The 23,070-nt window shown below is 35.4% G+C and overlaps 1 protein-coding gene across 1 annotated transcript in view; it reads left to right on the top strand.

Annotated features, from left to right (window-relative positions):
* Positions 1-23,070, top strand: part of VPS54 (VPS54 subunit of GARP complex) — a 97,261-nt gene that overhangs the window by 2,056 nt on the left and 72,135 nt on the right. The gene's annotated exons all lie outside the window — the stretch shown is intronic.

Genomic DNA, 23,070 nt, shown 5'->3' with positions numbered 1-23,070 from the left:
ATTTCCATGTTTAAAATAGTTTGAGTCAGGCAATAATCAACTGATCACTGGTATTAAAAAGTGGTATTTTAAATGGTTGACATCCTGTTTGGTTGTATTCATCATAGATTACTACTGGAGAAAGAAAAAAGTTAGCATGAATGACTTCAGTGATCTGAGGAGGTGGTTTAGTCAGCTGGGAGTCAGTAAGTAAAAGTTGAAGGAGTGTTTTTGCCATTGGATGTTGAGTTGAAAAGATCTTAAAGGTCATCTGCTTACTTCCTACTTCCTTCACAAATAGATGGCAGGAACCAGATGAGGAAATCTGGAGTGGAAGCTTGAATCTCTAGGACACGTGACTTAAGAACCACAGTGTTACCATGTAAAGCAAGAAATGGGGATTTGCAAGTTAGAACTGTTAAGATCTTATGTGTATATAAGTATGTACATATATATGGATGTATGTATTTGACATTTTACTAGCAGAGTAGTGAGAGAACTGGACATTTCCCCATCTTTGGGATGGAGGGAGGAAGGGGACGATACATGTGATTCATATTACAGAATCCTATAAAATGCTTTAAGCTAAAGGAGGATGGCATATATATTATTTAGGTATCTTTTTGTACTGTTACCATCTTAATTTTTAAAAAATCCACATTTTAGAAACAATTAAAAAAAAAAATTATACAGGGCTGGTTGGAGGCCTCCTTTTTCAAGACCTAGGACCCTAACTTTTAAATCGGTGGTACTCAAAGAGGGGCAGTTTTGCCCTCCGAGGGATATTTGGAAATGTCCAAAGACATTTTTCATTGTCACAGCTGAGGGTTGGGTGGTGTTGGCCTCTAGCCAGGGATGTTGCTAAATATCTTATAATGTGCAAGACATATCCTATTCCACCCTGCCTCCCCCACAACCTCCTGACACACACAACAAAGAATTATCTGACCCTAAATATCAGTAATGTTCTAATCCTATGGTTTGCATGATTCTGGTAAGGGCCTGAGCTAATGTTCCTGACTTCCACCAGATGGGAAAATATTCTCATTGGGTGCTGTTTGGTGGGTAAGATTAAACTTTAGGTCCTTTGGCAGTTCTCTGTCTTTGCAAGAGGAGGCAGTGAGGGAAGAATCTGTGACATAATGCAGATATTTTTTTAGTCTGCTTAGTTGTCTTCAGATCTGAAGTAAAAGAATTGATTTTCTTTCTGTAAATGGCAGCCTTATTTTATTGCAGATCTGAGCTATTATGTTTTGAATTGCTCATTACTGGTACATAGGTTTTTGAATTGAAAATAGATAGTGTTTTCTTTACCTAGATTATTTTTTTTTCTGGTAGCTTCAACTGCCAAGGAAGAGAAGTAAGCTGTGTTTTAATTAATTAATAATGTATATTATGATACAGAAAAATTCAGAGCTTACTCATGAATCTCATCTTTTTTTCTTATTGGCCCCACTTTTTGAAAAAATTATTTCTTTTTGGTTGTGCTAGTCTTGATTGCTGCATGCAGGCTTTCTCTAGTTGCAGTGAGCAGTTCTACTCTTCATTGTGGTTTGCAGGCTTTTCACTGCCGTGGCTTCTCTTATTGTGGAGCATAGGCTCTAGGTGAACAGGCTTCAGTAGTTGCAGAATATGGGCTCAGTAGTTGTGGAGCATGGGCTTAGTTGCCCCAAAGGCATGTGAGATCTTCCCGGACCAGGGATCGAACTGGTGGCCCCTGCATTGGCAGGCAGTTTCTTTACCACAGTGAGAGTAAAAAGTGAAAGTGTTAGTCATTCAGTCCTGTCTGACTCTTTGTGACCCCATGGACTGTAGCCTGCTAGGCTTCTGTGTCCCTGGGATTCTTCTGGCGAGAATACTAGAGTGGATAGCCATTCCCTTCTCCGGGGTTCTTCCTGACTTAGGGCTCGAACCTGGATCTCCTGCATTGCAGGCAGGTTCTTTAACATCTGAGCCACTGGGGAAGCCCCCTTTACCACAGTACCACCAGGGAAGTCCTAGGCCTCACTTTTGACTCTTCTTTAATTTCTTTGTAGCAAGTTTAATTTGGTGATGAAAGGAGATTGAAAAGTTGGAATCACTTTTGTTATTTACCAGCCTTATGACTTTATTAGGTAAATTACCCAATCTTTCTGAGCCTCAGTTTTCTCATCTATAAGGTAGGAATAGTGGTAATTTTTGTATTTTAAAGTTATTGTGAGAATTAAATGAGGTAATATGTTAAGATGCTATGTCAGCTATAAAATATATATGAGTTAGTTATTGTATCTGAAACTAATATAATGTTGTATGTTAATTATGCTTCAATTAATAAAAAAAAAAGTTACTTGTTTCAGAGGATTCAAATTAGAAAGGGATATAGATGGTGCCGAAGCAAGAATATAGAAAGCAAGGCAGAGAAGTAACTGCTGAAAACCTCTCTAGGGAGAAGAGAGTTCTAAAAATATATTGATAACAAACTAGTGAAAGAACTAGTCAGTTCAGTTCAGTCACTCAGTCATGTCTGACTCTTGGCAGGCCCATGGACTGCAGCTCACCAGGCTTCCCTGTCTATCACCAGCTCCCTGAGTTTGCTCAGACTCATGTCCATCGATTTGGTGATGCCACCCAACCATCTCATCCTCTGTCATCCCCTTTTCTTCCTGCTTTCAATCTTTCCCAGCATCAGGGTCTTTTCCAAAGAGTCAGTTCTTCACATCAAGTGGCCAAAATATTGGAGCTAGTATTATCACCATAATTTGAAGCTCTTTGATCTAGGGGCAGACTGACTTCCTTCAGTAGCACCTGAGGGCATCACCATTACAACATAATATAAAACAGATTATTAAAATAGTGAAAGTGAGTTATCAAGGAAAGATTACCTTGTTTTCAAAATATGCTGTTTGAAAGCCATAAAAAATGTATAATTTAAGAATTAAAAATTTCAGAAGTGCCTTATACAAAGAGTTTTGACCTTACCAAGGGTAAACTATAGTTACCCTGGATCATTTCCCTTATTGGGAATAATTCCTTCTGCCTTCATTTATTATTCATGCCTTCCTTTTTTCTACCACTGGTAATTGTTCTTCACATGTGAGGATTTAATTGAAGACATAGGGGTTTTAAACCTATCCACTATTCATAAAATCTTACTTATTTCTAGATTTGTTTCTTTATTATTTTTCAGCATCCTTTTTTATACAATAAAGAGATGGTGTGATTTTTCTGTACGTTTGGTAGTCCATTGTTGTGCATTTAGAATTGGATTAACTGAAATACTTGAAATGAACGGGGAGAAATGTAATCTTAGAATTTTGTTAAACTGGTCAGTTTTCCTTCACAATCATACAAAAGTAAAACTGCAGATAAAACAGAGTTCCAGCTATCCAGTGAGATTTTTTTTGGACAGCAGGAGCATAGAATGGTTGGAGACAGTATTCGAAATAAGTCATGTTGTGGTATTGGTAGGATTTTTTAAAAAGTATAGTGAACTTCTTGCCTGGAAAATCCCATGGATGGAGGAGCCTGGCAGGCTATAGTCCATGGGGTTGCAAAGAGTCGGACACGACTGAGCGACTTCCCTCTCACTTTCACTTCATGGTGAACTTAAAAAATAATCAGATTGTAGGGGGTTCCCTGGTGGTCTAGTGGTTAGGATTCCAGTCTTTCATTGCTGTGACCCAGGTTCAGTTGTTGGGGAACTAACATCCTGCAAGCCACAGCTGGCATGGCCAAAAAAAACAAAAAACAAAAAAATCAGATTGTAGAAAGTGGGGGCAAATTTTCATGTCATAAATGCTACTGATTTGAATAATTTATATTCAATTAGTTAGCTTTTTGATTAAAACTAAGTTCAGAGAGTGGGTGTTTGTGTATGAATATTGTGATAATATGTCATGTTTTATAATGTTTTTCTCCTATGGAGTGAATAATTTTGAAATCATAATAGTGATCAAGAAAGTTTGTGACTTGGTTTGTTTTGTTTTGTCTTTCAGTTTGGCTAAGTAAAATCCTAAGCTACAGCAGTGTCAGTTGGAATGGAGAGCAAGGCTGGATTTCTGATTAAGAGTGGAGTCCATAGGACAATTCAAATTGGTGTAGAAATTGAAGAATGTAGAGAGGTCAAAGAGTTCAGTTGGCCCTATTTGTCTTTAGCTTGGTAAGCTAGATAGAGAAGGAAGGTAGAGAAAGGTGGATAAAGATAGTGAATTTAAGTTTTGGATATCTTGAATTTTAGGTGTCTCTGAGACTTGCAGGTAAAGATACGCCCAGTAAGCAGTTACAAATTTGGGTATGGACTACTGACAAGCAGTTAGAAATAGAGAAAATATAAAATCCATCTAGTTTTCTCCATCTTCTCTACTATTATCTGAGTTTAGGCTGTTGTCATCTCTCACCTACATTATTGCAAATTTCCTATTTCATCTCTTCTAGTCTTAGTCCTCTCCAGTCCATTTTCAGTGTTACAATCAGTGATCTTTCTTAAGGGAAAATTTGATTATATCATTCCTCAGTTAATTTATTTCTGTGATTTTCTTTTATCCTCATGATGAAATCCATATTCCTTATTGCTTTTGCAAATTTATAAATTCATTTAAGTTCTTTTCCCAATTTATCTCTCGAGTCCAGTGACTCTCCACAACTCCCTGTTCCCCTTAAATAAACAGATTGAATTACTTGTGGTTTCTGACAGTAGGCTCTCTCTTCCCTCCATACCCTTGTTTGTACTTGCTATTCCCTATTCCTGAAGGGTTCTCCTTATCACACTCTTTCTCCCCTTCATCTAACTGTCTCATTTCTGCTAATCTTCAGTTCTTAGTAAGCCTTCATTGTCCATTGGTTCATATTATTATTACTGAAAAGTTTTAAACTCAAAAAAGTCAAAAGAATAGTAGAATGAACACACACACCTTTTGCCAAACCTGGTAACAGGATATGGATATTACAATGGTTCATTCTTAATAATCTCCCAGTTATAGGGACATTCTCTTATATAACCACAATACCATTATGGTACCTAATAATATCAACAATTGCTCAATAACATTATTCAACATATGGTCCATACTTAAATTCTCCTATTCGTTCCAAAATTCTTTTATAGATTTTTTTCTCCCTTTTGTGCAAGATTCAGTCAAGAGTCATACGTTGCATTTGGCTTCTATGTCTCTTCAGTCTTTCTCAGTCTGGACTAGTCTCATTGTCTCCCTTTCTTCTTGGGTTTAGCGTTTGAAAAGTAGAGTTGTTTGTCCTCAGGTATATTCCATATTTTGAATTAGTCTTTTTTTTTTATGATTCAATTCTGATAGAATATTTCTGATGAGAATACAAAACAGGTGATGTAAATATACCTATCACTTTATCACATTAGGAGACACCTAATACCTGTCCTCTGTTGGTGACTCTAGCTTGATCACTTGGTAAGAACTGACAGATCTCTACTATTTAATACATGATTGACTTTGTGATACTTTGTGGCCATGCAAATATCATGTTCCTCAGTTCAGTTCAGTTCAGTCGCTCAGTCGTGTCCGACTCTTTGCGACCCCATGAATCGCAGCACACCAGGCCTCCCTGTCTATCACCAGCTCCCGGAGATCACTCAGACGTCTAGTCAAGGCTATGGTTTTTCCAGTAGTCATGTATGGATGTGAGAGTTGGACTGTGTAGAAGGCTGAGCGCCAAAGAATTGATGCTTTTGAACTGTGGTGTTGGAGAAGACTCTTGAGAGTCCCTTGGACTACAAGGAGATCCACCCAGTCCATTCTGAAGGAGATCAGCCCTGGTATTTCTTTGGAAGGAATGATGCTAAAGCTGAAACGCCAGTACTTTGGCCACCTCATGCGAAGAGTTGGCTCATTGGAAAAGACTCTGATGCTGGGAGGGATTGGGGGCAGGAGGAGAAGGGGATGACAGAGGATGAGATGGCTGGATGGCATCACTGACTTGATGGACGTGTTCCTAACAATCTTTTAAACTTCTGGTTTTAGCATCCCCATTAATAACCATTGCTTGAATCAGCCATTGCATTGGAGCATTACAAATAGTGATATTTCTAATTCTTTCATTCTGTCTACATTTATTACCTTTGCTGACTTTTGAGAGCAATGAGAGCAGGAATGCTGAATATAAGCAACTGAATTTAGAAATCAAGTCATTTCTCACCTTTTCCAGAGTCAAGTAAGTGGTGAAGATGAAAGATGGATTGCTAAGGAGGTAGACAAGAAAGAGAATAGAGGTTTGCCAGGGAAGAGAGAGAAGATGAATTAGCTTGAATAGATAGAGCTGAAGGAAAGAACTTTAGTACTTGACTTTTTTTTTTTTTTTGATGATTTGGTGAAATTGACAATAGGAGAGTCAGGAAATAATTCATAGAACAAGGTCTTGGAGTGGAGAAAGATGAGATCAAGAATAGCAGTTTGGGGGATTAGCTCTGGAAAAGAGCGGACATCTTATACTGTACTCAGAAATTTTAGGAGTTGTGTATAGGTGAGAATTAGGTATGTTAGGGTATGAATGGAAGAAGTCATATCTGAGGACTTAATTTTATTGATATGTGGTAGATAGTTACTTTTTGAGCATGAGATTGGAGGTAAGCTAGGGAACATGAAAGTAATGAAGTTTGTTATAAACACTGTGGGGATTGGTAAAGCAAAGTGCTTGAGGATAAATAAGTGAAAGGACTGCTGAGCAGAACCTCATTTGAGATTGGAACTCATAAATGTATAATCTGCATGTTTTACATAAATTTTCTCAGGCAGTGTTCTGCAGCCAGGAACAAAAGCAAAGACAGATTGTATTGAAGATGGATGAGCAAGGAGAAAATTAAACATGCAAGGGAGACTGTTGAAGTTATTGACCATGAGATCCAAGCTAAGTAGAGAAGCTTGTAAGGCAGAACTGGGCTGCTGCTGCTGCTGCTGCTAAGTCGCTTCAGTCGTGTCCGACTCTGTGAGACCCCATAGACGGCAGCCCACCAGGCTCCCTCGTCCCTGGGATTCTCCAGGCTAAGAGACCTAAACAGTGAGGAGAGATATAGAGGTAATACCAAGCAGTAATTCATTAAAATGCTATTTCATTGTTGGTTTGGGGTTATAGTACTAATGAACTTCATAGTTACAGTTACTTACGTTATACCTCAAACTAACATTTAAATATTTTCATTCTTAAATCACTCACTGACTCACTGCAGATGAGTTTCTAGCTATTTTGCTTTATTTTTCTCTCTAAAATTTTTTTTAACAGCATCATCTTTATTACTTTTTATAGAGTACATACTTGTTTAGATTATTTGAAGACCCTTCCCTTCAAGGACCTAGATAACATATATAGTTTATTAATAAAGATAGACTTAACACTAGATTATTTTTACTCTAGAAAAAAGCAAGGTGGGGTAACCCAAACAGTGGATAAATCCTAGTGTCATTTTTGTCCTTCTTGAGAATACATTAATATCTAATTTTCTTTTAGAAACTACTTTCAAGGTAGGGTAGATTATATAGATTTTATTTTAATTTTGCTGTTTTTATAGACATGTTAATAAGTGTCTACTGATTTACATATTTTAGACATTTGTATTCTCCAGTAACTTTGAATGAGTGATTTTAGGATTTGTTACTCTTTGGCCAAGACACCAAGAATAGAATACCATGTTCTTATCTGATTCATTCTGACAAAATTTCACTAGTAATACAGTAATATCAATGCTCTAAAGGAGTAAAATAAAGCATCCAAGTTATCTTTTGTTTACATTCAACTTTTTACATGTTAGAGACAGATTTTTCACAGTACAGTTATATCATTCAGTTCCAGGCTTATGAACCTTAATTTCAGTGGCTGCTATAGTATGTTTTTTTAGCATATTGTATGATAGATGCTGGGGGATGTTATTTTTGATAACGTCTAGAGTTTAAAAATGTATTTATATTGTATTTTGAGGATATTTGTGATTTTATTCCTAATAAGAATGTCACATATTAAATATTACTTATTTTATAGCCATTTAAGATATATAAATTTAATATTGTAAATATTTATATTTCTTATCCTTCCAGATGAGATTCTCTTTTATTGTTCCTTTTTTGTTGCTAAATCGAAAGTAAGTAAGGAACTTAAGGAAACACATATATTTAGAATTTCCTGCAAGGCACAGGGTCTCATAAATGTCAAATGGGAGTGTAAGGAAAAAGCAAATTAGATTAGCATAACTCTGTTCTTATTTTCTGTGTTTCTTTAGTTTCAACTTGATTTCCCTCAATTTAGAAATACTGATATGTGCAGGGAAAAAAAAACACTCTAATATCCAACCAAAGATAGATTTGATAAAAATTATTAGAGATTATTTTTTAATAAATAAAGTAAATTTAAATTTAGTTAAATTTAGTAAATTTAAATTTAGTAAATTTAAAATATCTCAAATATGTCATAGTCTAAGAAACACTTGGCACAACACTTGGAATTTTAAGAGCCAATTTCTGGCTAATGGTATAGTTAAGCTTCTTTCCTTCAGCTAAAATGAAAATAATATACTTCTCCACTATGTAAGATTTATCATCTGACAGAGTCTAGTTTAATAATAATTTTTAAAGTAGCTAAGTTATAAAATATTATATATCATATATATTATTGCTTACAGTGATCTCAATAATGAAGCTAACTATTAAACATAAAGATTTGAGCTTTCAAAAAATACTAACAAATTAATGCTGTCATATAAATAAGTACTTGTCTTCTCATGTTGGTTGTAGCATATTTATCCCTCATTGCAGCTTTAGGAATTACCCTTTTGCTTAGAAAAATGGTAAATTATACTAATGAAAATATATAGTGTCTTTTTCCTTAAGTAATAATTTTCTACCCATTTCAGTCTTATAAAATTATTTGAACCTAAAACTGCCCTAAAAATAGTCCTTAAAAAATTATCAAAGATATTAATTATTGTTGCCATTTATTTTTAATATAAGATGGACTTAAATAATGATTGTTCTTCTAAATAATTGGATTGGTAATTGATGAGAAAAAGAAGACAGGAAAGTAAAGTACAGGGTGCCTGATATCGATGGGAGGCAGTAGTGAAAAACTTATATATATATATATATTTTATTTTCTTTCCAGAGAGGCAATGTGCTTTGGGGACAGAGATATAAAGTTTAGAATCAGAAGATCTGAGTGCAAATCACATCTTCACAACTAACTAGCTAAATGGTGTGAAGCCAAGTTACTCTTGAACTTGTTTCTCCATCACAGGATAGGGATCACTGATTCATTCATTTATGGATTCATTCAGAAATGTTTTTCTTGCAAGGTTGTTAGCAGGAACGGCAAAATCATATAAATGAAAGTAAGCAATTATGGACCATATAGTATTTAGTAATTATTATTGTTATTGTTTTTCTGTTGCTTCCCTTTCCCCTGCCATCCTTCCTTATTTCATGGATAACATATTTTCATTGCCCTTTTGATCTTAGGACTTCAGATAATTTTCAGAACTAGTGGTGGGAGTGAGGCAGTCCAGGTTCACCCAAGTCCCAGCTGATCTCCCTGCACATCATGAATAAGGGCATTAGGCAGAAGAGTAGTATGGAAGGCAACTCTTCTGTTGCCTGACAAAGTCCTATTTTTCTCAAAGTAGGGCATAGCCCAAGGTGCCTCATAGTCTGTGGGTATAACTATTCAGTATCTTTTCCTGCTTCCTCCTCTCCATCCATTCCATTCCATCCCCCTAAGAATCTAATTCTTCCTTCTCTCTCATCTCCTTTTTCCACCACTTTTTCTTATTTCTTTTAATCTCACCTCCAGTTGTTTCTTGCTGTTTGCCTATAAATGTGCTCGTCTCCCCTGGCCTAAAAAATTCTTGCTCAACTCTTAATTGCTTTTCTTTCATCACCAAAAATATGTTGATATTGTTGCCTTTGTTACTTCATTATTTACTTAACCTCTTGTGGTATGGCTTCTGCCCCAAACATCGTCCTAAAACTGTTCTAATCCAGTGTCCTTTCTGAGGTTAAAAACCTCCTTGACCTCTCTGCAGCATGTTGACACTACTGTTCATACTTTCCTTCTGGACCCTTCTCCCTCGGCTTCTGTAGGATGATTTTTCTGACTGCTTTCTTCCTTACCTCTTACGTGTATTTGCCCCATTCCTTGCTCTGAGCTCTCATTAGCCCTCTTTTTCAGCACTTTCTTCCTTTGTAATGTTACTTTCCTGTGACTAGAATTATTTATTATTCCTGTAATGTGATTGAACTAGGAACGGTGATGCAAAATTCAGGGAAGCGGGATTCTGTTTACTACAAGAGATAATTTTTTTCCTAAAACAATTATAGTTGCTTTGTAGTAATAATCTGCTTTTGAAGCAGTCACTTCTCCATTACTGATGGTTTTCAAATGGAGGCAGAGAGACCCCGAGTAGAAAGGATTCATATACTGATAAACAGTTGAGACAGATGATCTTTTAAAGTCTGGTCCAACTATCTCATCCGCTCCATTTCTATGGACTGAATTTTGACCATTATTAAATGTCTTCCAAAAATAGTTTTTCTAGCGTCTGTGCCTCATCATCCCTCTTCTTTCTCACAGTTTTGCTCTTATCAAAAATTGCTAAAGTTTCATCATTATTTTTCACTACTCTTTTTTTCTTTCCTTTGACTGGCATGGCTTTGTGGACCACCGTTGCTTTGACCACTTTTCGGATAGTAAATTCTATCTATCTGCCCATATTGGTTTGCTTCCTCCACCTCAAACTAGAGGCACTGAAGCAATGGAGGAGGTTTGGAATCCTAAACTTTAATTTTAAAACTTTGTATGGCACAGTCCAAATGTTAAGACTTAAGATGTTTATAATATAAGTAGTAGTGCAATTATTTGTTGAATGTCTACTATGTGCCAAGATTTACATAGATTATGAAATTATGTTTCATTTAAATGTTACAACATTGCTATGAGGAAGACACTGTTGCTCTTGCATTTTACAAATGAGGAAACTGAGAGCAACCTAAGAAAGTTGTCAGAGCTCACACTACTAATAAATGACAGAGGTCTAACTCACTTTATGGTCAGTTTTCTTAACCAATATATTATACTGTGTTAAAGGAAAGATAAAAATCTAGAATCAAATTTTAGGATGTCAGGTAATGTTATACAAACAAGGTAACATATTTTTGACTTGGGTTTTTAGATTGTTTTGAACATGAACTTATAAGAAACATTATTAGTGGCTTGTTTGTGCTTACCTTTTTTTCCATGATAGTCATTCATTTGTTCATTCATTCATTGAACATTCATCCATGATAGGTGTGGTATAGAAAGATGAATGAAACAAGTATAATTTTATGATGTAGTGAGAAAAACAGGAAATAAGCAGGTAAATGATCAGTTATAATTTGAGAAAGTGCTATAAAGATCACAAACCATAAGGCTAGTAGTAGAGAGTAACCAGGATATGTGTGTTGGATGGGGGATAAGGTAAGAGGAGGAAGTACTTAAATACTATGGTCAGGAAAAACCTGCTATTTACCATCATTAACATTTTGTCATATACCTTTTCATACATTATATATACATTTTTATATCAAAATGAGATTGTACTATGTATTCTGTTTTGTAATCTTATAATTGAGTCTCTTGAAACAATAACCATTGTGTGTTAATTTCCTCACCTGTTTCACTCCAACCTCTGCATTCTGCTTCCACCCCCACTATTGGACTTGACATTGCTTCCCAGTGTAATGTGGTTACTTCCTAATTGCAAAATGTAAAGGAGGTTTTGTCCCTTAGTATTAATATTTTATTTGTGAATTCTGAGCTGATTTTTCTTCCCTTTTTCCTCCTACCTTCTTTGATATTCCTTCTCTTCTTTATCACAAGCTTTTCTTTATATCTTTCTTTCTTTCTTCAGAAATGTTGTTGGAGTCCCCTTGGCCCTGTACTGTACTTGGCCCTCCTTACTAATACTCTTCTGGAATGGTGTATCATCAATTCAGCACCAGTGTCTTAAGTCTATAATGGCTCACCACAGTCTTGTGGATTAAGTCTAAACTCCATGGTCAAATTGCACACAGTTTAAGGAATATTCATTTTTTATCTAAAGAAAAAAGAAGTGGACTTTTACTAATATTTGTTATGAAGTTTGATACCAACATCTTCAATCAGTCCACATGTTTATTTATCAGTCACATTATATAGATAAGTGAGTAAGCTCAAGAGATTAACAGTATCCTTCACTTAGTTTATCCTTGTGATATAATAGCCTTTATGAGTAGTTAATTAGGTTTACAAATTATATTATTTAGTTTTAAATAAACCAACTCTTACAAAATGTTCAATAACTCCTAAAGAGAAGTCACATGTTGGATAAATACTAATAATGGAACCACAGTAAATAACAAAGCACAGACTTGGATTCTCCTACTCTTAATACAAGCTTTTCCATAGCCATATATTAAAAGTACAAAAGAGCTGTCAAGAATGTGTTAAACTCAAGAATGTTATGTATGTTTTTATTAGTGAGAAGAAAAAGCACTCCAAACTTGCTAATTTTTTTTTCCAGAAATGGCATGTGACTTGACAATAATATGTAACCAGACAGAATGCAATACACAGACACAGACAGACAGACATATTAAATCTGTCCCCACAGGGTATTTTTGTTTGTTTATAAATAAAAAAGTTTTATATATAAAATTTTATATGTAAAGTATAGTGAAAAAATAGAATAGTTGATTTTTTAGAAACACTCAAGCTATTGTAAATCTGTTTTAAAAAATGGATGTTTGGAAATATTCCATCATTGTGCTATTTTGTTAAATGATGAATCTCTTTAAAAGCCCAGAGTGGAGTTTTCTTCCTTGTTTTAAAAATCTCAGAATAGAGCGTTTAGACAAGTGTGATCGGTGATTTCTTCCATTTGGTTCTACATTCATATGTGAGATACTTCCCCCTGCCCCAATAACAAGCATTAAAACCAGGTATAAGAATAAATTGAACTCAGAGCCAACCTTTGAATCACCATTTCATGAAGTTCAAATCAAGATTTTTAATAATAATGAATCATAGTGAAATCACATTCAGTTCAGTACAGTTCAGTTGCTCAGTCATGTCCAACTCTGCGACCCCATGAACCGCAGCACGCCAGGCCTCCCTGTCCATCACCAACTCCCAGAGTTCACCCAGACTCATGTCCATCAAGTTGGTGATGCCATCCAGCCATCTCATCCTCTGTCATCTGCTTCTCCTCCTGACCCCAATCCCTCCCAGCATCAGGGTCTTTTCCAATGAGTCAGCTCTTCGCATGAGGTGTCCAAAGTATTGGAGTTTCAGCTTTAGCATCATTCCTTCCAGTGAACACCCAGGACTGATCTCCTTTAGGGTGGACTGGTTGGATCTCCTCACAGTCCAAGGGACTCTCAAGAGTCTTCTCCAACTCCACAGTTCAAAAGCGTCAATTCTTTGGTGTTCACCTCTCTTCACAGTCCAACTCTCGCATCCATACATGACCACTGGAAATCACAGTACTATCTATTAAAAATAGAGTAAAAAGGTACTTTTTTGCCAGCAATTAATAGATTATTTTAAATGTTTTTCCTCTTTTAAAAAATTTCCATTTAACATAATTTTATATTGCATGCATTAATATAATGCATGTTGTACCCTATATAATTTATAAATGATGATTCTTAAAAAGTTTTTTTAGCTGATGGGCTATAGGATCAAAAAAGTTTGTAAATTGCTGATATGGATCATAAGTATCCCAGATCAAAGGAAGGCTGGTTTTCTCAGGGTTATTGTTGTTGTTTAGTTACTAAGTTGTATCCAACTCTTTCTGTGACCTCATGGACTGTATAGCCCACCTGGTTTCTCTGTTCATGAGGTTTCCCAGGCAAGAATACTGGAGTGAGTTGCCATTTTCTTCTCCAAGGTATCTTCCCGATTAAGGAATTGAACTCGCTTCTCTGGCACTGGCAGACCGATTACCACTGAATCACCAGGGAAGCCCTGTGAGGGTTAATAGCCATTCGAAAAGATTTATAGTGGAGGTAGGTATAAGGCTGAACCTGAACTTTTGCTGTTTAATAATAGCATTGTTCCTGATTAATGAAGCGTCATAGTTAATTTATTTTGTCTGTCAGTTTGACTGAGCTAAAGGATACCCATATTGATGGTAAAACATTATTTCCAAGTGTGTCTTTGAGGATGTTTTGGGAGAAATTAGCACTTGATTCAGTGGACTGAGTAAAGATACCTGCCTTTGCCAGTGTGGGTGGGCATCATCATGATTTAATCCTTTGAAGGCCTGAATAAAACAGAAAGGCAAAGGAGGGTGATTTGTTCTCTCCTCTGGAGCTGGGACGTTTATCTTCTTTGGCCCTCACACATCTGAGCTCTTGGTTCATGGCCTTTGGACTCGGGTTTTAATGCCAGTGGCCTCCTGGATTTCAGGCCTTCGACCTCAGACTGAATTATACCTTTGGTTTCGTGGTTCTCTAGTTTGCAGAAATCAGATGGTGGGACTTTTCTTGGCCTCCATATCAGGTTGGTGAGCCAATTCCTTGAATAACTATCTTGTAAATATCCTACTGAGTCTGTTTCTCTGGAGACCCTGACTAATATATATAGAGTAATAAGTTTTCATAGGAAAACATTTAGAAAATTCCAAAAAAGCGCAAATGAATAAAAATTTCTTGTAACTTTGTCTTTGGAGGTAACCATTGTTAAAATTGTGGTATATGTCTGTGCATTTTTTTTGAAATATGTATGCTTATTTTAAATTAGAAAATTGGGATCATACTGACATAAGACCTATTTCCACTTAACAATATGTTAAACATTTTTATGTCATTCAGTATTTTGCGATTCTATTAGACATTTTTTTAAATTGTAAAAATATATGTAACATAACATTTACATCTTAATGATTTTTAGGTGTGCAGTTCAGTAGTGTTAAGTATATTTCATGTTGTTGTGGAGCCAATCTCCAGAACTTTTTCATCTTGCAAAACTGAAACATTATAACATATTAAACAACTCCATATTTTCCCACCCCTCGCCCTTGACAACCACATTCTTTCTGTCTCAGTGAATTTCACTGTTTATATACTTTGTGTAAGTGGAATCATGCAGCATTTATCTTTTTGTGATTGGCTTATTTCACTTCATAAAGTGTTGTCAAGGTTCATCCATGCTATAGCAAACGTCAAAATTTCTTTCTTTTCTAAGGCTGAATAATAATAATATAGTATAGTGAAGTGAAGTCGCTCAGTCGTGTCCGACTCTTTGTGACCCCATGGACTGTAGCCTACCAGGCTCCTCTGTCCATGGGATTTTCCAGGCAATAGTACTGGAGTGGATTGCCATTTCCTTCTCCAGGGGATCTTGCTGACCCAGGGATCGAACCTGGGTCTCCTGCATTGTAGACAGACGCTTTGCTGTCTGAGCCACCAGGGAAGTCCTAATAATATAGTATAATATAATATAATTATAATAAAGTATAATAGTATATATAATATACTGTATATAGTATATACTAGTGTTTATATGTTTACATATAAGTATATATACTTATATAATTATAAATAGTATAATATAATTATAATATAGTATAATAATACTTGATGAACTGAGTTGATGGACATGAGTTTGAGTGAACTCCAGGTGTTGGTGATGGACAGGGAGGTCTGGCATGCTGCAGTCCATGAGGTCACAGAGTCAGACACAACTGAGCAACTGAACTGAACTGAATAATACTCTATTATGTATATATACCACATTTGCTTATCCATTCATCTGTCAGTGAACACTTGGGTTGCTTCCACCTCTTGGCTATTATGAATAATGTTGCTGTTATGTGAGCATACAAATAACTCCTCAAGATGCTGCTTTCTGTTCTTCTGGGGATATACATAGAAGTGGAATTGCTATATCATATGGTAGTTCTATTTTTACCGTTGAAGGAATTGCCTTGCTGTTTTCTGAAATGGCTGCACCATTTTTCTTCCTACCAACAGTACATAAGGCTTCTAGTACCTCCACATCCTTGCCAACACTTTTTGTTGTTGTGTGATTGGTTGGTTTTGTTTTTCTTGGATGGTAACCATCCCAATGGATGTAAAGTTTGCAATCCTATTTTTAATGATAGTGTAATCCATTGGTTGTACTGTAGCTTATTAAGTAACCAGTTTCTTCTGATTTAGGAGTTTAGTTGTTTCAACTTTTTCACTTTTGAAAATAATGTTGAGATTATTTTTGTTCATATTTTAGAATGTGTGTATATTTTTAATATATATAATCTAGAAATGAAATTTGAAATGAACTTTGAAGGGAGAAGAGGCAATGAATAGGTAGAAAGATGGTATGAATAGTCCAGGAAGGCACAGCCTTAACAAAGACAAGGAAGCCTTGATAGCCTGATGGATTAAAGTGACATTTAGACCACCCTGTCTAGAACAGAGATTATCCATGGGTAATAGGAAATAAGGTTAGAAAGGAAGGTAAGCATCAGACTGTGGAATTCCTTGAGTACCAACTTGTAGAGCTTGGCATTTGTTTGGAAAATAATAAATAATTTTAAAGGTTATTGATCTGAAGTATGACAGAATGAGAACATTCTAAAAGGTTAAACCTGAAGCAATGCAGAATGGTTTAAACTGGAAGCAGAGAGACCAATTAGAGGACCACAGTATGATAGAAGGTCAATAGAGGGCAAGCAAGTTTAGATTTTATAAAGTAGCGTATATTATAAAGTAGAGTAATCACTTTTGAAAAATAGAAGGGAAGTAAAATGATTAGTTAGTATATCTGTGTTAACCACTTTGGTGAAATGTTTTGTGTACACTGAAATGGTAGAGGGGAAAAAAAAGTGTGGCTATTACTTTACCTGTAATAGGCAATTCCATAGATAGTTAAGAGTTGGCTGTGAGTGACTTTGTAATATCAATGTTCTGTATAAGCAGTTATTACTTTAATATAGAAGCAAAGGAGATTTTTACATAGTACCTGGGTAATGCATCTAGTAAATGTTTCTCTGTCTCAGCTTCCTTCTCATTCAGCTTTTAAGGAATTCTAGGTTCTATAATGGTGTTACTCTTCTACAACATTAAAACCTGATTGAAATTTGTTGATTTTTCTTTCATATTTGAAGTTGTACGATAATGCCATCTTCAGGGCAAATTAGCAATTACAAATTTAATGTTTTTCCTTCTCTCTGATACTTATATTTCATATTATTTATTTAATGTTTGAAAAATATGAAAAGTTTCTTTCCCCAACTTTTTATTGTGGAAACTAAAAACATACAGAAAAGTGAAAGAATAGAACATGTTATAATCATATGTACTTGACTTAGATAAACCATTTTTAACATTTTGCCATCTTATCCGTGTGTATTTTTTACTGAATCATTTGAAAATAAGTTGTAGGTGACATATTTCACTCCTGAATACTGTAGTGTTCATGTCCTGAATATAGGACAATTTTCCCATAATCTCAATATTAATGCACCTAAGAAAATAAATAGTAATTCCAAAATCTCATACAACATCCAGTCCACATTCAAAATTCTCCAATTGTTCCAATAGTGTATTAGAGCAAAATTTTTCTGAGCCAGCATCCAGTCAAGGCTCACAATTGCCTTTATTTGTCTTTATTTTAATATAGAATACTTTCGCACCTTTCAAAAATGGCATTGATCTAAGTGTCCAGGCCAGTTTTCTCATAGATTATCTCACATTCTCAGTTTGTTTCCCCATGTTTGTTTTAAATCCCAATATCCTATTTCCATTATTTTCTTAGACTGAAAGGTAGGTCTAGAGCAAAAGTAGTTAACCTGCAGTTCACATATTCTTTACGGTCTGTGAATAGAATTCAGAGAGTCTGAATTTTGGATGAGGAGAAAATTACATCTTTGTTTTAATTCAGTGGTTCTCAACTAGGGTGAACTGTCCTCTTACTTCTCTTTCCCCACATAGGAATGTTTGGCTGTGTCTGAAGACATTTTAGTTGTCATAACTGAGTGGAAGGCTGCTATTGGAATCAAGTGGATAGAGGCCGGGGATGCATCTAAAGATCCTACAATGTACAGAGGGAGAACCCCCAACATCAAAGAATTATGTAGATCAAAATGTCAGTGTTAATGGTGTCATGGTTGAGAAACCCCTCTTTAACTGAATTTTAGCATTTCCTTTAATTGTGAATGTAAGAAACCCCTCACACAGATAATAATGCTACCTATAACTTTGTTACCAAGTGAAATTTCACATGTTTTCATATCATATTAAATCATTGCAAGTATCTCAAAATATTTATGCTCATTTATTGCTTAAGAATTAGATGTTGTTGTTGTAGTTCAGTCACTAGGTCATGTCTGACTCTGTGACCCCCATGGACTATATAGCACATCAGGCTCCTCTGTCTTCCACTATCTTCTGGAATTTGCTCAGATTCATATCTGTTAAATCGATGATGCTGTCTAACCATTTCATCCTCTGCTGCCCTCTTCTCCTGCCCTTAATCTTTCCCAGCCTCAGGGTCTTTTCCATTGAGTCAGCTCTTCACATCAAGTGGCAAAGTATTGGAGCTTCATCTTCAGTAACAGTTCTTCGAGTGAATAGTCACGATTGATTTCCCCATTCAGTCCTAAAGGAGTTAGATAGATTTGCATAATCAAAAAGCAAAAATAGAGGCAGTTCAGAAGGGTGGAATAGAAGGACATACACTCATTTCCTCCTGTGAGAGCACCAAAATTGCAACTAGCTATTGAAAAACCATCAACAAGAAGATGCTGGATCCTATTTAAAAAAGATATCCCACATAAAAAGACCCAGTAAAAAAATTAAAAAATGAACAGAAAAAACCCCCAAATTATTACTGTATTATAATTTAAAAAGATAATTTGATAGCTATATTTAAGTGTAATTTTGTAATCTTATGTATTTTATGCATTGTAAACATTATTCTGCTAGGGTTCTGTAGACTTCACCAGAGGGCTGAAGGAATCCACAGAACAGAGGCTTGACCCTCAATCTAGAGGGTTGATTAGATTGGGTTAGACATTTTTGGTGAAAGTGCTTCATAGGTAATGATATTTACCTCATATTGTTATTTCATGAATCACATAATATCAAGTATGAATGATGCCAAGTTTGATGACTTGGTTAATTAAGGTGGTGACAGCCAGATTTTTCTGTTTTAGCGATACATTTTCCCCTTTGCATAGCAAGATAATCTTAAGGTGATATTAATTCTTAGGTATTAGGTGAATTTTCTGTTTTTGAGCAGCCTTTCACCTAATAGCTTTAGCATACACTGGTGATTTTTACATTGGGGATTACAAAATGTTGATTTTCTGTTTCAGTCATTTCTTCACACTTACTGGCATTCCTCTGTAAAGAAGAGATTTCCTTTACTTACCCCACTCCACCCCTCTTCTTCATTCCTCTTCCTCCAAGTATGATGATAGATTCATTTTTTGTTTGTTCAGTATGTTACACTCAGTTAGGATTGTTTGTTTGTTTAGAGTGCTCAACTTGTCATAAATGTGACCAGTGGGAGCCCCTTTAACTTGGTCCTTGGTCCTTTTGATAAATCCTACTGGTCTTAGAGGATTTCCTTGCTTTCTGACACAAGAGTTCTCATGATCGACTTGTTTTTTCTATGCTCCAGGTTTGGAGTCGACTATTTCTTTAAAGAATCATTGTTTCTTTATAGGGAATGGTGTTTAGAAACCGGGGTCTGAGCAGTTGGTGTGCTCATTGCTTTTGGAGTGACACTACTTCTAGCCCATTTTAATAGAACATCTTAACTAAACTTTTAGCATAAAAAGATATTTTGAACTACAGGAAAGAAAATCAAATGTTTCTGATTTATTCATCCTTCCAGTTTCTTGCTTTTGAAATGAATGAGTCTGTTTGTTCCTTTATCAGCCCAGACCTATGCTTTTATCTGTTCACTCAAGGATTATTGGTAATTGTCTAATGTTTCTCTCTTCTGATCTGTCCTACATAACACCCATTTCATTCTTCTGTAGAATATTATATACTGCCTATGACAGGAACTGTATTAGGTGTGTAGAATACACAGGGAAATGGAAACATCAAGAAGTTCACAGTCTAATAGGAATGATCTATATGAAAACCAAAATTTCAGCATGATTGGTACAAAATAGAAATACATAAACAGTGACTAAGTGTAAGAAATCAAAGAAGGCTTCAATAGAAGATATTTGGATATAGTATTGATGTAGTTATGAGAAGACTGCCATGTGAAGAAGGGTAGATCTCTTTATAGATTCTCATTGTTGGTGACCACTGGTTAGGTGCCCAGTTGGCATCTAGGTGGCAGTTACAAGCGCAAGTGTTATTAACAGAAATCAGGAGTTGCCTGCGTTTAGTGCTGAGAGCTTTCCTTTTTCCTGTATTCTGTGGTTTTTGTTTGTGGTGTTTTTTTTTTTTTCTGAATAAACTGTTCTTTGCTTACACCAAAACTTTCTTACTATGATACCTCATCATTTCTGTTCTTTAACCTTTCAGTGAAAGATTATTTCTTTGAAAGATTATTCTTCTGAAATTGTGTGGTTTAGAGGCCATGTAGGTTTACTGTATTTGTTTATACATCCATGCTTTTTGAATAAATCCAGTGTGTTTTATTACCAATGATTATACTTATTAAATGTCTGTGTCATACTTGTTATGCGATTATTAATACAAAGTTTGGTTCTTAATAAAAACAGGGTGGTGAGAGGATTTGAGAGATGGTTAGAAATTGGGGCTCAGTCATGTAGGTAGTACTCTAATTTTACATAATCTCTTTATAGCTAGAGATTGTCCCTCTTTTCATAGGAATTAGGAAGGATGTAGGGGAAAAAACCCCAGAAACTTGTATATGTTAACCAATTCAAAAACTTTAAGGAGTAAATGAGATATCTTTATTTCTCCACCCAGGAGTGAGAAGTAACTTATAGGAGTCTAGAAATTTTTTTTTTTAAGCCCTCATTTTCCCAAGTGTTTCTAGATTCCTAAGATGGCAATTAGACTTTATTCTCACTGTAAAAACAATGTGATGGTAAATAGAATACATTGAAATGTTAATGTGCTGTTGTTGGAATCAGTGTTTAATTTATCTGACATCAAGCAATGGGTGTTTGACATAAATACATTTTCCATATATTTGTAGCCTACATCTTTAAGTGTCAGAACATGTTTCTTTTAGCCATTTTATCTGTTGAAAGTAACAAAAATGCTAAACAGACTTAATGTTACATTTACAATTGTCTTTACCAAACACTTAATGTACAGGATTCTGTGTTATCACTGTTTCCTATCTTTTAGATATTTCTTTTTCTCTTAAACATACAAATGCTTTTATACAGAAGTAATTGTATACTTAATGTTTAGTTCAGTTCAGTCACTCAGTCGTGTCTGACTCTTTGCGACCCCATGGACTGTAGCACACCAGGGTTCCCTGTCCATCACCAATTCCCAGAACCTACTCAAACTCATGTCCATCGCCTCAGTGATGCCATCCAACCATCTCATCCTCTGTCATCCCCTTTCCTCCTGCCTTCAATCTTTCCCAGCATTAGAGTCTTTTCAATGAGTCAGTTCTTCGCATCAGGTAGCCAAAGTATTGGAGTTTCAGCTTCAGCATCAGTCCTTCCAATGAACACCCAGGACTTATCTCCTTTAGGATGGACTGGTTGGATCTCCTTGTAAAAGGGTATAAATGCAATGGGCCAGTGGTGCCTTTCAAATCAAGACCCTGATTAATTTTCCCAGATATGTTTATCATCGTATTCTTTTTCCCCTAAACTTCTAATGGCGCCTGTAGTCTGGGCATACTGTCTTTGTGTGTGTGTGCAAATATGGTTTACTTGTCAGTACTTTTGGTAGCATTTTTGTCAGCAAACATTTCTCTCTAGCCAAGTCAGTTTCCATACAGTCTTATGATTATTTCATGTCTCTCAACTTTTGTTCATGCTGTTTTTGCTTTCTGTTCAGGAATTTTGAGGAAATTATTTATCTCTGTTCTTTTCTTAGCAGCTTGTTTCTACTAGTCTCAGTGAATAATATAATTGAATGTGTTTCCTTTGTGTTAGCAGGACTGAAACAGGTATCCTGGGAAGTCTGGGATATGTAATTTTAAACTTACTATCAAACTACAGAGGAGTTAGAGTGGATAACTTTTTTGTCACCAGTCTTACTCTTATATCTTTGCTTCTTATATCTTACTCTTATTTTTCTATTCACCACATTTCCTAAATTGACTTTGCAAAAAACTTGTTAAACCACATGTATGGTTCCTTCTGGGCCTTGCTATACTTATCTCTAGTACTGGGGAACTTAGACAAGGTGATCTCTTAAGTGCCTTTTCAAATAAAGGCTTCTGTTTATGTTCATTTATTTATTCCTTCATTAAAAATATTTATTGAATGCCTAGTGTTTGGTTGATATGATCAGCAATGTAAGAGTTTCTACTGTCCAATAATAAAATAATACATATTCTTCATTATCCAGGTTATGTATTGCTTCGTTTGTAAAGTCTTACCTGACATTGTAGCCTTTATTATGTTGTCTTGCCCACAAATTCTGTACTTGTTAAAAAGTGTAGACATAGATTAACTTGTGTTTTGTTTAGAGATTTGATTATTTTGATTACCTAATATAATTGTGAGTACCTTGAAGAATGACACTTCTTTTATAAACATTTAATATAGTGACTGTCACATAGTAATTGTAATCATAATGATAACTGACATTTGTGAACACTAACTTTGAGGTAGGCATTGTTTTAAGTGCTTTACATATATCTGTTCCTTTAATTCTTACAAAATGTTTATGAGATGAATCCTTTTCATCTCTATTTTTACAGATGAAGTAAAGCATACAAAGGTTAAATAAATTTCCTCAAGGTTATATTGCTGGTAAGTGAAGCTGGGATATGAGCTTAGTCAGATTTCAAAATTCCATGCATTTACCCATTTTACTGTAATGCTGAATTGTATACCTGTTGAATGAATGGACTGTTTCCAATTTTAATATATATTGGGTTACAGTTTTGGTATCTAGTTTCACTTTGGATAAAAGGCTAAGGATATTGCACTCTGAGGAGAATGCTTTTTAAACA

This window comes from Budorcas taxicolor, chromosome 11 (assembly GCF_023091745.1).
Source record: "Budorcas taxicolor isolate Tak-1 chromosome 11, Takin1.1, whole genome shotgun sequence".
Classification (NCBI taxonomy): Eukaryota; Metazoa; Chordata; class Mammalia; order Artiodactyla; family Bovidae; genus Budorcas; species Budorcas taxicolor.
Note: the sequence above shows the minus strand (reverse complement) of the source record. Positions and strands in the feature narration are given on the sequence as shown.